At 29.4% G+C, this 13,439-nt stretch overlaps 1 pseudogene; it reads left to right on the top strand.

The window, feature by feature from the left end:
- The first annotated feature begins 338 nt into the window (after positions 1–338).
- LOC131175525 (pectinesterase 1-like) lies at positions 339–1,805 on the top strand (annotated as a pseudogene).
- The last annotated feature ends 11,634 nt before the right edge of the window (positions 1,806–13,439 follow it).

Here is a 13,439-nt window from a genome sequence, read left to right as displayed (position 1 = left end):
ACTGAGCTATATACACTTGGTAGAAATTTCTAATTTAAAATTATTTATCTATATGATGACCTATTCATGTCAGGACAACTTTATCCACCATGTCCAATTAAGACATATATGTCAAAGCCAACATCAACATAATTTTCTTAAGTTTGAACCCAAAAAACCGAAGTAGAAGATAAGCCACAAATGAAAACTAAGAGAATGCCACAAACGATACATTAGCAACAGAAGGCGAGAAGTTCTCTAAATCTCATGTGTTGTTAAGACATTCTTTGACCTAAATGGCCTATAAATTCCAATCTTCTTTCGTTTAAAAACAAACAACATCTCACCAAATTCAATAACAAAAGATGGCTAAACAACTTAGTTTCATTGCCTTGGCTCAATATACCATCCTTGCCATCGTTCTTGCAGCCACCACCGTTAGCGCTGATGATGCCACACCAATCCCAGATACTCCAGATGGAATACAAGCTTGGTTTGATGCTTATGTCAAGCCCATTTCTGACCGTGCGGTCACCTTAGATTAAGCCCTTGAAGCAGATGAATCTACACCAAAGACAATTAATGTGAGACAAGATGGAAGTGGAGAATTCAAAACCATAACTGATGCGGTTAAGAGCATCCCAAAAGGAAATAAAGAGCGTGTTATTGTGGATATTGGCCCGGAATTTATCCTGAGAAAGTCACCATTGAAGTAGATAAGCCTTTCATTACTTTCCTCGGACCACCTGAAAAGGCAACCCTGGCATTTGGTGGTACTGCTGCTGAATATGGAACTGTTTACAGTGCCACATTACAAGTGGATTCTGATTTCTTCGTGGCATCTAATTTAATCATTCAGGTTTTATTTTCATTTTATTTCTGAGTGTTTATCCTGTCCCTGAATCATTTTCAGTTTAATTTATGGGTTATCATTTTATTGGATTAGAATACTGCACCCAGGCCGGAAGGCACCAGAGCTGGACAGCAAGCAGTTGCCCTTACTATCGGCGGTACTATGGCAGCTTTCTACAATGTTAAAATGCTTGGATTTCAAGACACATTGTGTGATTACAAGGGCTTTCATTTCTTCAAAGACTGTTACATTGAAGGCACCGTTGATTTCATTTTTGGAAGGGGAAAATCCATTTATCTAGTAATAATTAGATCATTAAATGAAACTCATCAAATTCTTTTGTTTAGATGGACTTAATTTTTACACTAAATAATTATGAAAAACTTATGCAAATGCAGCAAACAGAGATACGTGTGTTAGCAGATCAAGATCAAACTATTGTAACAGCACAAGCAAGAGAAACTGAAACACAAGATGTGGGTTTCTCTTTTGTACATTGCAGTATAACTGGAAAAGGAACTGGAGCATTCTTGGGTCGAGCATGGATGCCGATGCCTCGGGTGGTATTCGCTTACACTAGCATGGTCGAGGTTATCAATCCTGAAGGATGGTCTAATAACCACCATCCTGAACGAGAAGCGTAAGTAGTTTTACAATTTGAGATTTTTTTAATAATGGAAATCTTAGGCTACTATGCCAATATTAAAATCATGTCGAATGGAATTCGCAGGAAAGTATTCTTTGGAGAATACAAGAATACAGGACCAGGCGCTGCTCCAGCTGAACGCGTTAAATTTGCCAAGCAACTAACTGAAGAAGAAGTGAAACCCTTCCTTTCCCTTGGCTTTATTAAAGGTACCAGTTGGTTGCTTCCTCCACCAAAGGCATAAAGAGTTCACTCAAGGGCCACTGAGAGAGTGGAATAGTAAGGAGAATACAATACTTATATGGGTAGCTGGTCTTGCGAAGCTGATCTATTATTCTTCGGCATTAATTGTTTGTAGAAATAAACTAAATTATTGGAATAAGGGCAATACAATAGAATTGTTTGTCCCTTTTTTGGATTTAGATAACTTACACATGTGTGTTTTTAATTTCAACCGTTTATGTCTTGGAAAAAGCTTGGTGTACAAAAAAAATGCTTATAAAAGTTGTACAAATGAAATGAAATGTTCACTCTATCTTTAAGTCATTTAGACTCTAAATTAATTTAATTCCCACCAAAATCATTTCTCTCCAAAATTTAACCAATCATAATTCTCTTTTTTTTTTTTTTTTGACCAATTAGCTCTTATCAATCTTTTAGCCAATCATATTCCACCATTTTTTTAACCAATCAATAGCTTCTATTAATCTCTCAACCAATTATTGCCTACCAAAAATTCAACCAATTATGTCTAACTAAAAAAAAATTCAACCAATTACAATTGATTTTTATAGTGTGTTAGAATTGAACCGAATTGGATCAGTTGAATCAATTTAAATGAGAATTGGGCCAATGACTGGTTTGGTTTAAGCTTTAATTCATTTATTTAATAAACTAGAGTTGACCCATCCAAACCGGGCAAGTAACCGTTGAACCAATTAGGTCATAAATTAAGTAGCTATGATTAATTAGATTAATTATTAACTATTAACAATTAGATCATAAATCAAGTATTATTGAATATTTTATTAATTAAGCAAATATATCATAAATTAAGTACTATAATCAATTATATCATAATCAAATATAATCGGATATTTTATCAATTAATCAAGTAGAATATAAATCAAGCAATTATAACCAATTACATCATAATCAAGTATTATAAGTTATTTTATCAATTAATTAAGTATATCATAATCAATTACATCATAAATCAAGTAACCATGATTAATTACATCATAATCAAGTACTATTGAGTACTTATCAATTGATAAAGTATATCATATTCAATTACCTTATAAATCAAGTAGCTATAATCAATTACATTATCATCATGTACTATAGGGTATTTTATCAATTAATCAAGTAGATCATAATCAATTAGATCACAAATCAAATAATTATGATTAATTAGATTATAAATCAAGTAATTATGATTAATTATGTCATAATCAATTAATCAATTAGATAAGGGTGAGCATTATTCGGTTCAAATCAAAATAACTAACTGAACCAAATTAATTCAGAAATTCCATTAGGTTTTTACAGAAACTCAGGTTCGGTTTAATTTTTATTTATGAATTTTTCGATATATTTGGTTTGGTTTTGAAAACAACATAATATTTTTCTTTTTTTTCCTCTTGTGAAAATCAGATCGCTTAATTAATTAGATTATATATCAAGTAACTATGATCAATTAGATCATAATTGAGTACTATCAATATTTAATCAATTAGATCATAAATCAATTTATTATGATCAATTACATTATAATTAAATACCATCGGGTATTTTATTAATTACTTAAGTAAATCATAAATCAAGTAACTCTAATCAATTATATCATAATTACTTAGATTGATTAATCAAATAAATATTAACAATTCGATCATAATTAAGCATTAATGAATATTTTATCAATTAATTAAATAGATCATAATTAATTAGATCATAAATTTAGTAACTATGATCAATTACATTATAAGCAATTAATACGAATGAGTGTTATTTGGTTTAGATTGAAATAACTGACTGATCGAATCAAATTAATTTGAAAATTTGATTCTATTTTTATTGAAATTCAGTTCGGTTCAATATTTAGTTTTGAATTTTAAGTTTTATTTAGTTCGATTTTGAAGATAGCATAATATTTTTTTCTTTTTTCCTCCTTCTTGTGAAAATCGGACCGCCTAATCAATTAGATCATAAATAAAGTAACAATGCTAAATTAGATCATAATCACCTAGATCAATTAACTAAGTAATTATTAATAATTAGATCAATTAATCAAGTAACGATTAATGTATTAGTTCATAAATCAAGTTATTATGATTAATTACATCATAATCAATTAGATTAATTAATCAAGTAATGATTAATTAATTAAATTTTAAATCGATTTGTAACACCCCTATATGCATAGCCTGGTATATTGCACTATTCCGGTGAACGGTGCCGGTCTGGACAATTAAGAGGACTAGAATTATATTTAAGACACCTAGAAAAGCCCTGAATGGAAATAAATAGTAAGTACCAGATAGTGAAGTATAAACAAGAAAAATAAAGCATAAAAAGTTAAATGAGCTGATTGTCACAGCGATTGGTGACCTTACCGAAAAGTGACTGCGAGATCAGTCCCAACTTAAATTTTGAATGGGAAATTGTGACACCGCGGTCCTAAGGACCATTGCAAACCTAGTGGAAAAGAGAAAATCACAGAAAAGAGTTAAGAAGTAGATCGAATAATTAAGTCAGGACACAGGAAGAAATACAGGATTATTTGCAAACTAGATCAATCCGGCGAGGGGCAAATTGGTCAATTCACCCCTAGAGGTAACTCATGACCTAACTGTCCAATAAAATGAGAAATGAAAATTTCAGAATATAGAATTAAATTGAAGAAGTTATGGAAAAACAAAAGGAAAAGAAAAAAAATAGAAAAAAGGAATTATGACATCACTAAGATGAGGTAAGCATGACTCAATAAATAAAAATCAATTTAATTGGATTTTTGACCAAGTCAAATTTAAGAGATAAATACATAAAATAATAAATAAAAGAAATTAATTTTGGTCTTCTCATTGCTCAAGTTGCCACCCCATCTCATCTCTCTCTTCTCTTTCTACCATTAACACCCATCTCAAGCTTTTAAAAGCTTGATTTTATTCTCTAAATTCCCTAAAATTAGTGATTAAACCTTGCTCTTGCAACTTGAGAAGGAGAATTGAAGAAGAAATTTTGAAGAAAAGAGAAAGGATTTGAAGATTTGAAAAGTGCCAAGTGAGGTTAGTATTTATTCTTCAATTTCTTTTTATCTTATGATTTAAATACTTGAGTGAAGTTGGAATTTGATGAAAAATTGAAATTAAATGACAAGAAAATAGACCATATAGAATTCGGCCAGCCTTGTGAACTTGAGGAAATGATGTGTTTCATGTTAACTAATCATGCAATTAAGTTCAATTGAGTATTTATGTGTGAATACCACACTTCGATTGCATGAATTGAGTAATTTAGAAAATTAGTGTTCTTGAAGTTGGAGAAAAAATTAGAGGAAATGGTCAGTTGATGCAATTGACCCTATTTGAGGTTAAAAATGGTTAATTGTGACTAATTGTGATGTGTTTGAATGAGTGAAAATGAAATGAAATTCGGATTAGTGAAGGGTCCCAATCTAGAAGTTTGACCTAGGTCCCTTTTAGGGACAAAAACTAAAATTTTACTAACCTAATTGGTGTGAGGCCAATTGGAAATGAATATACACATATTGACACATTTTTTATTTAGAAACCATGCCCAGAAAATGACATTAGGATAGTGAATAATTAGGTCAAATCCCGGTAATGTGTACTGCTACTGTACCAAAATAACCAAATGAATAGTGTTTGTTCATTTTGCCATAACTTGGGCTAGACAGATCCAAATGACCTGATTTTTGTGGCATTGGAAAGGTATGACATAGCACTACACCTTTCATGAAGAATACCAACCCAAATTCTGCCCATAAGTAAGTCATTTTGCCACAAAAAAATTAGTTATACAAAACTGCCAGAACCAATAAAGTGCCCAGAAATTCTGGGTAACACCAATCCGATCAGCCTTAGTTAAATAGTCATATCTTGGGTTAAAAAAGTTCAAATGGAGTGATTCAAAAAGAGAATTAAAGGTAAGACAATAAGGAGCAACTTTTATGAAAAACACTTAACCAAATTTTCATAGTAACTAGACCAATAGAACAGTGCAAAATAGGGCACCAAAACTGAAAAATTGAGTTTTATCTTAGGAGATCTAGAAATTTAAATGGTAATCTAATCCAACAAATTAGACACCCAAAATGTGGTATGTGGGTGTAATAAGAATTGTTATACCTATTTAGTATGGAAAAGTCAATATTTTGACCCAATGGTCAAATGAATAGTAACCACCATCATCAAGAACACAAAGAACTCAATTTATGGGATTATATAAGTAAAATTTAAATGCAAATTTCAATTACTAAAATTTTGGTTAAACATAATTTGGATAAATATTGAAATATCTTAATTGTGTGCTTCAGTGAAAAAAGGGCCTTCCGAAGAAAGGAATCGACAGGAGTGAAATAAAGAAAGACTAATTACGAGATTTGTGTACAATAAACTTATTTAAGTATTTCTTATTGAAATTTTATTTAGTATGTAATATGAATAATTTTTAATTGTTTTGGCTTTGAAAATTTTATTTGAAATATTGTGTTGCCTACTTTGTAAATAGAAATTTTGAGATAAAATGTGATTTGTGGTTTGTATGAAATATTAAAATGTTGTGATTTGAAATTATTTTTTATTCACACTTGGCATGACAGTCCCTTACTATGTTCTTCCTCCACTTGTGAGGTTGAGTTTGATATTTGATTATTTTCCTCCCTCTCTGGCTTACCAGTCTGAGGTGAGTTTGGATGAGTACTCATTAGCTAGCTAGCCACCTCTCTCATTGATTTCGATTAGTGGGGTGAGTTTGTTTTGTCGTGGTGTACAACACGGCATGTTCGAAAATTTTGTGTCATGACCTAAGTGGTATTATTGATTGGCAACACTGTGTTTATTAAATTGTTTGATCAAATTTGTGTTATATTGAGCTTTGAAAATTGTGAAATATTTAAATTGTGATTTGTTATAAATGTGATTTGAAAATTTGTGAAATGTGATTGTGTAATGTTTAAATTATGATTTAGAAATGAATGGTTTATGTTCAGATTTTTAAATTTTATTGTGCACCACTGAGTAAAATTTACTTAGCGATAGCTTTATTTTCTTTGTCTCGAGATAGGAAAAGAACATAGCAAGTGAGTGAGTCTGATAATAGGGAGCACAGTTTGAAGATTTTTATATGGGTATTTATTTATATCCTTGTAAATTTGACTTAATGTAAATAATCTTTTGTTCATATGTATCTAAGTAATTAGATGGGTAGTTGTACATTAAAGTTTATAATAATATTATTTTTTATTTTCCTTTTATAAATTAAGACTTGTATAGGCAAATTTAATTTAATGCACTGTTTATGAGTTTATTGAATTATTTTGAAAAAAATTTTGAGTTGTGAATTTTGAATTGAAATTTGGTTAAATTGCATTGATTTGAGAATATATTGGTAGTTGGAGTTCAGAAATGAAATTATTGGGAGTATTTTTACAGGTTTTGAAGAACTGGTTTTTCCCAATTATAGACGGCATTCTGCTAAAATTTTTATAAAATTTGCGAAAACTTTAAATTGATTGAAAAATTGATATGTAGTTTAACTTTAAATAAAATTTTTTAACTCCTACAAAAAAATACTCGCCACCTTCAAAAGAGATAAAATTGTTTTAAAATTCCTTATAGTATATTTAATGGGTTATCGGTAGGCGAAGTTCGATAATTCATTAAGTATACTACGAGATCATATTATGTCTTACAGAGGAGTAAGATATGACACGATTAATTATAATCAATTAGATTATAATAAAATACTATTAGTTATTTTATTAATTAATCAAATAGATCATAATCAATTAGATCTAAATCAATTAATTATAATCAATTACATTATAATTAAGTATTATCTGATATTTTATCAATTAATCAAGTATATTACAATCAATTAAATCATAAATCAAGTAAATATGATCAACTACACCATAATCAATTAAATTGATTAATCAAATAACTATTAATAATTAGATCAAGTACTAAGAAGTATTTTATAAATTAATCAAATAGATCATATCCAATTAGTGCATATATCGGCCATGATCAATTACAACATGTTCAATTAGATAGCAGTGAGCATTATTTAGTTCTGACTGAAATAATTGATTGATTAGACATAATTAATTTGAAAATTCAGTTTGGTTTTTGTAAAAATTTAGTTCGATTCAGTTTTTATTTTTAAATTTTTTGGTTTATACAGTTCAGTTTTAGAGATAACATAATATTTTTCTTTTTTTCTTCCCTCTCGTGAAAATCAAACCACCTAATTAATTAGATTATAAATTAAGTAACTATGATAAAATATATCATAATTAATTAGATCAATTAATCAAGTAAATATTAGCGAAATAAATCATAAATCAAGTAATCATGATTAAATACATAATAATTAATCAATTAAATAAAAGTAAGTATTATTCAGTTTAGACTTAAATGATCAGCCAGATCGATTTAATTCATAAATTTAGTTTAATTTTTGTAGAAATTTGATTTGATTCGATTTTTATTTTGAATTTTTCAGATTATTCGGTTTAATTTTAGAGATAACATAATATTTCCTTTTTTCTTTCCTCTTCTGAAAATCGGACCGTCTCCCATTGTTATAAAACTTGAAGGAAGTATGAGATAGAAAATATAAATTTGGTTTGGGAAAAAATCGAAAATGGATACATGAAGAAAATATTTTAGATGGATATAAAGTCTTTTGCTTAAGAATAAGTTATGAAATTAGAGGTTAAGATGTGTCATTATTGGTTAGTAATGGTGAACTCTGATAGGTAAAAAGAATGATGAATTATGATATGTTAAAAGAATGGTGGATTCTGATAAGTTAAATAAATTGTGGGATTGTCTCTTATTGGTTGAATAATTGGTGAAACATAATTGGTTAGAGAGTTGGCGGTATTTGATTGTATCACCAATAATAGAAGAGAGAGAAATTGTAAATTTTAAAATTCAAATTATAAATGGCTAAATAAACATTACACATCAAAAAAGTACTATGAATTTACTGAATTACCTCAATTTGTACATTTTTATATATAGATTTTTGTACACCTAGTCAAGTCTTTATGTATTATAACCTTTTGTTTTTTTTTTTTTCCAATTCGCTCTTATTGGAATTTGAAGTTCATATCTCAAAGTCTTAAAGATGTGTCTAATAATATTAAACTAAAGTTTTTCTTTTTGATAAATACTCCATTCGTCTTAATATTTTAGTCTCACGAGAATTTCACACAGTTTAACAGTTTTTAAGTTATATTAGTTTAACTAATTATTTTTTGCATATTTCTTCCTAAAATGCCCCTTATTTAAATGGTCAATAGCATTAATTTAGCTAGCTGAAAAACTAGGATGTATTAATACTCCATTTATTGCATGAGTAAATTTGAAATTCTAATTAATGCTAGGATTGAAGCCAAAAAAAAAAGGTTAAAGGATATCATAAACATTTTAAGAGAAAAAAAAATGTAAATTTCCAATTTCAATATTAATGAGTCAAGTTTGAAATTTCTCATAACAACATTAAAAACAACATCAAATGCGCCGTTGGCCTTTAATACAAGGGTAATATAGTAATTTTAAATCAAAGAAGAACTTATTAAAATTGAAAGTGGGATTGATATATAAGACGCCGAATATTGGGATGGAGGAAGTACAATATAAACTATGAGATGTTATGGAAGAGGTGCCAATGCACATGTAGTTAGATAAGTCATCGGGTTGAATATTTTTTAGTATGTGATAATTTAAAATAAATTCATGTTTAATAATGATAGTACCAGTGTTGAGTTTGTAATAATGGATTTAAATTTTATATATATCGTATTTTTTACTTGAATTCATTTGTATAATGTAACGCCCTCACCATAGGTAGTCCGTGCATTTTACTGTTCCGACGACTAATGTCTGTTTGGACAGTCAAAATGTCTGAAACTACACCTAAACTATAGTGATGAGACATAAATTGAAGAAATAAATGTTAAGAAAATATAGAAAAAATTTAGAGAAAAATAAATTAAAGTTTAGAGGATTTATAAATTGATACAAAAATAATAAAAATAACCCGATATGCATTATGAAGAGCATTTTGGTCATTTTACTCTTAGAGGTGAATTTTGACCTAAATGTCAAAATAAAATTTAGAGAATAAAAATAATTAATACAAATTAATATTATGAGTTGAATTAGGAAAGAAGAAGAAAAGAAAAATAAGCTTATGAAAATTTAAAACAAAATTAAAGTACAACATATATGGAATATATAAATACCCACAAAAGACAAAAGCTACCTAACTCATCTGCTCCCTCATCTCTTCCCTCTCATTGCCGGCTGCCTTGGTTTCCTTCCTCCACCATTGTTATTCAAGCTTCAAGCTTGATTCCTCCCTCATTTCCTCACCAAAACCCATAACACATTTCATTAAAAATCCTCCCCACACTCTAAGGAAGCTATAGATAACCATAAAGTGGAGAAAGATTGAAGTTTTGGGAAGCTCAAGTAAGGTTAGTGCATTAATCCCTCTTCTTCTCTTTATTAAGCATGAAAAGCATATTTAGCCAAGCATAAATATCATTAAAACAAAAAGAAAATCTAGAGGAAAGAACCCTTGAATTTTTGGCAGCCATGGAACTTGAAGTTTATTGCTTTTAAGTGATGAAAAATGGTTCCATGAGAATGTGTGATGAGTTAAAATGTTTGGGTGTTTGATAGTGTAGTGTTTGTGAAAATTTAAAACTTTGAAAACTAGAGTTTGTGTAAATGCTTGAGGACTTGGTGTAAATGTTGAAATTGACCTATTGAGTTGAAATTGTTGCTTATAGAAGTGTATTGCATGCAAATTGAAGTAAGGAAGTTGAAGGAATTGAGATATTAGGAGTGTTCAATTTTCTGCAGGTTTGGACTCAATGAGTCCAGTGGGTTTATTGACCCATAACTAAAAATGTGTGACTCCAATTGGTATGAGGCCAATTGGAGGTGAAAATAGACTCAAAATAGCCCATTTTTCATGCATACACTATGCCCAAAATTTGCCAAAATCATGACCAATTCTCTGCCCAAACCTAGATGACCAAACATTAAAACCTAGAAAATGAGTTCATTTGGTCATAACTCTCTCTATACTGGTTCAAATAACCTAAAATTACATCAATAGAAAGCTTAGACATAGGGCTACACTTTTCATGAAGACCACTTGACCCAGTTTTTCTTTTAACCAAATCAAATTATTAGCAAAATTTGAGTCACTAAAACTGCCAACCCAGAAAATAATCTACGTGTTCATTTGGTCATAACTCTCTCTATACTAGTCCAAATGACCTAACATTTTATCAATGAAAAGCTTAGATATAGGGCTACACTTTTTATGAAGACCACTTGACCCAATTTTGCTTTTAACCAAATCAAATTGTTAGCACAATTTGAGTCACTAAAACTGCCAACCTAGAAAATGTCCAAATGAACAATACATGTTCATTTGGTCATAACTCTCTCTATACTGGTCCAAATGATCTAAAATTTCATCAATGGAAACATGATACTTAGGGATACAACATTGATTCAGACACCTTTGCCAAATTCTAAGTGTAAAGACTCTAAAAAGAGGGTCAAACATACTGCCCTGAAGTTGGTTATTGCCCTTATAGGACTGAGAGTCCAGGTTAATACACTGACTATAACTCACTATACCAAGCTTGAAAAATTATGAAATTGTACCTGGGAGTCCCTAAGACATAGAGGAACATATCTTGTGAAGGAACCTAGTCTAAAAATGACCATAAAATGATCAAATGACTGGTCAAGGTTTATTGACCAGAAATTGTAAATTCTGGACAGCTTAGAGGCAAAGGGACCAGTTATGGTATTTTGACCATAACTTGAGTTCTATAACCCCAAATTCAGTGATTCAAAAACTGAAATTCAAGTTTAAACATGGAGGAGCAATTGTTATGAAGGAAGTATGACTAAATAGACATCCTAACCTAGTCAAATTCCTAAATAAAGATAATACATCAACATGAACCTAAAGAAAAGTTCATGGGAAAAATGCTATATATGATAATTAAAATACTCATAAGGATAATTAAATATTAAAAATGGTATGAATATATAAATTGGGACTAATGTCCTATTAATATGAAATTAATGGTACTAGTGAATAGTGCTAAAATAATTAAAAATGTTTAATTGCCCATAGTATACCTAGACTTATTTATTTAGTTTGGATAAATTGATATACCAATTAGGGATTACAGAAAGCAGTATTGCCTACTAAGAAAATCATGAACTGACAATATATGTCTGGTATGATTGTTCTACAGATTATATGCCTACTTTATTTATGGCTTTACAAGCCTGACAGAGGGTCTCGTGCGACGGTGGCCTCGTGCACGATAGGCGATATCTTTGGATAGACATATGGTCGTCTAAAGATACACCGTGCATCTAGCTTTTATAATTTGTTATAGGTTTCTTGGGCACTGATAAAAATTAATTAAGACTTAAAATACAATAAGCAATCATAAAAGATCCCGATAATGTTAATTACTTCCAAAGAGTAATAAAAAAGTAAAAGACCCATAAATTATAATTTGCAAATATTATTTCAATTGTTAAATTATTGTTATTATAAATTATACACCACTAAGCGTTATGCTTAGCGCGTTGGCTTTCCATCGCGTAGGTACGGGAGATCAGTCCTAGCAGCCGTAGCAGCAGCAGCAGTAGTGCTCACACAGAGACCGATCAGATCTGCCAGTGTTTACTAGTCACTTCTATAGTTGTATTTTTGGTAGGGCCCATGTATAGACTAGTATTTTGGTTCATTATGTTTAGTCATGATGTAATTACTAGTTTATGATGTATTTCATTTTGGACTTGAAATTAAACTTGAGATTGAAATGAAAACTTGTAATTTATTATGTATGAATTTCCATATGAATGCAATAGATTATACTTCATTTTTAGATCTCATAAATAGTTGTGAATGATATGATAAAAGAGAATATGATATAAAAATATGTGAGATGACTATGAATATGTTAACAGGTGATAATGGAACCCGCTAGATGCTAATAAAACAGGGGAGGCTCTGTCCGAGTCTCCACAGAAATAAGTCATTAAAAAAAAAATTTCTACACATAGAATGCATGTTTTAAATGACATCAAAAGTTTACAATAAATATGATAAAATAAGATAGGGTGCTCCGGAACCAAATATGACACTTCTTACTCGGCTATATAGTAGACAGGTAAGGGGTGTCACATATAATATTATTGATGAAATATAAATACAATTTTATTATAAATTTTTAATATTATATTTTTAAAGTAAAATTTAAATACTTTATAAAATTATTAAATTTAAAATATAAAATAGTTATACAAAATATTTTTTTGAATAAATTATTAATTATACATTTAAAAATCAAAGGATTCTATAATTCAATTTGTAACGAATATAAATAACAGAATAAAAACAAATAATAGTAATATTATTATTAAATAGATTCAAATTCGAGTAGTTTGAATTTCACATATACCATTGAGAATTTTGAGAGGCGACGAAGGATGGAAATGATGAAATTGGTGGATTACTTGCATATTGGATTGGCTTTTTTTTTTTTTTAATAAAATATTATTAACGAGGATGGCAATTAAAATATTTGCAAAAATTATAACGTTTAAATTTGAACCTAATAAATAATTTCAATATCTGAACTCGTGATAATGT

The sequence above is a fragment of the Hevea brasiliensis genome, chromosome 17 (assembly GCF_030052815.1).
Source record: "Hevea brasiliensis isolate MT/VB/25A 57/8 chromosome 17, ASM3005281v1, whole genome shotgun sequence".
NCBI lineage: Eukaryota > Viridiplantae > Streptophyta > Magnoliopsida > Malpighiales > Euphorbiaceae > Hevea > Hevea brasiliensis.
This window is presented reverse-complemented; position numbering and strand designations above follow the sequence as displayed.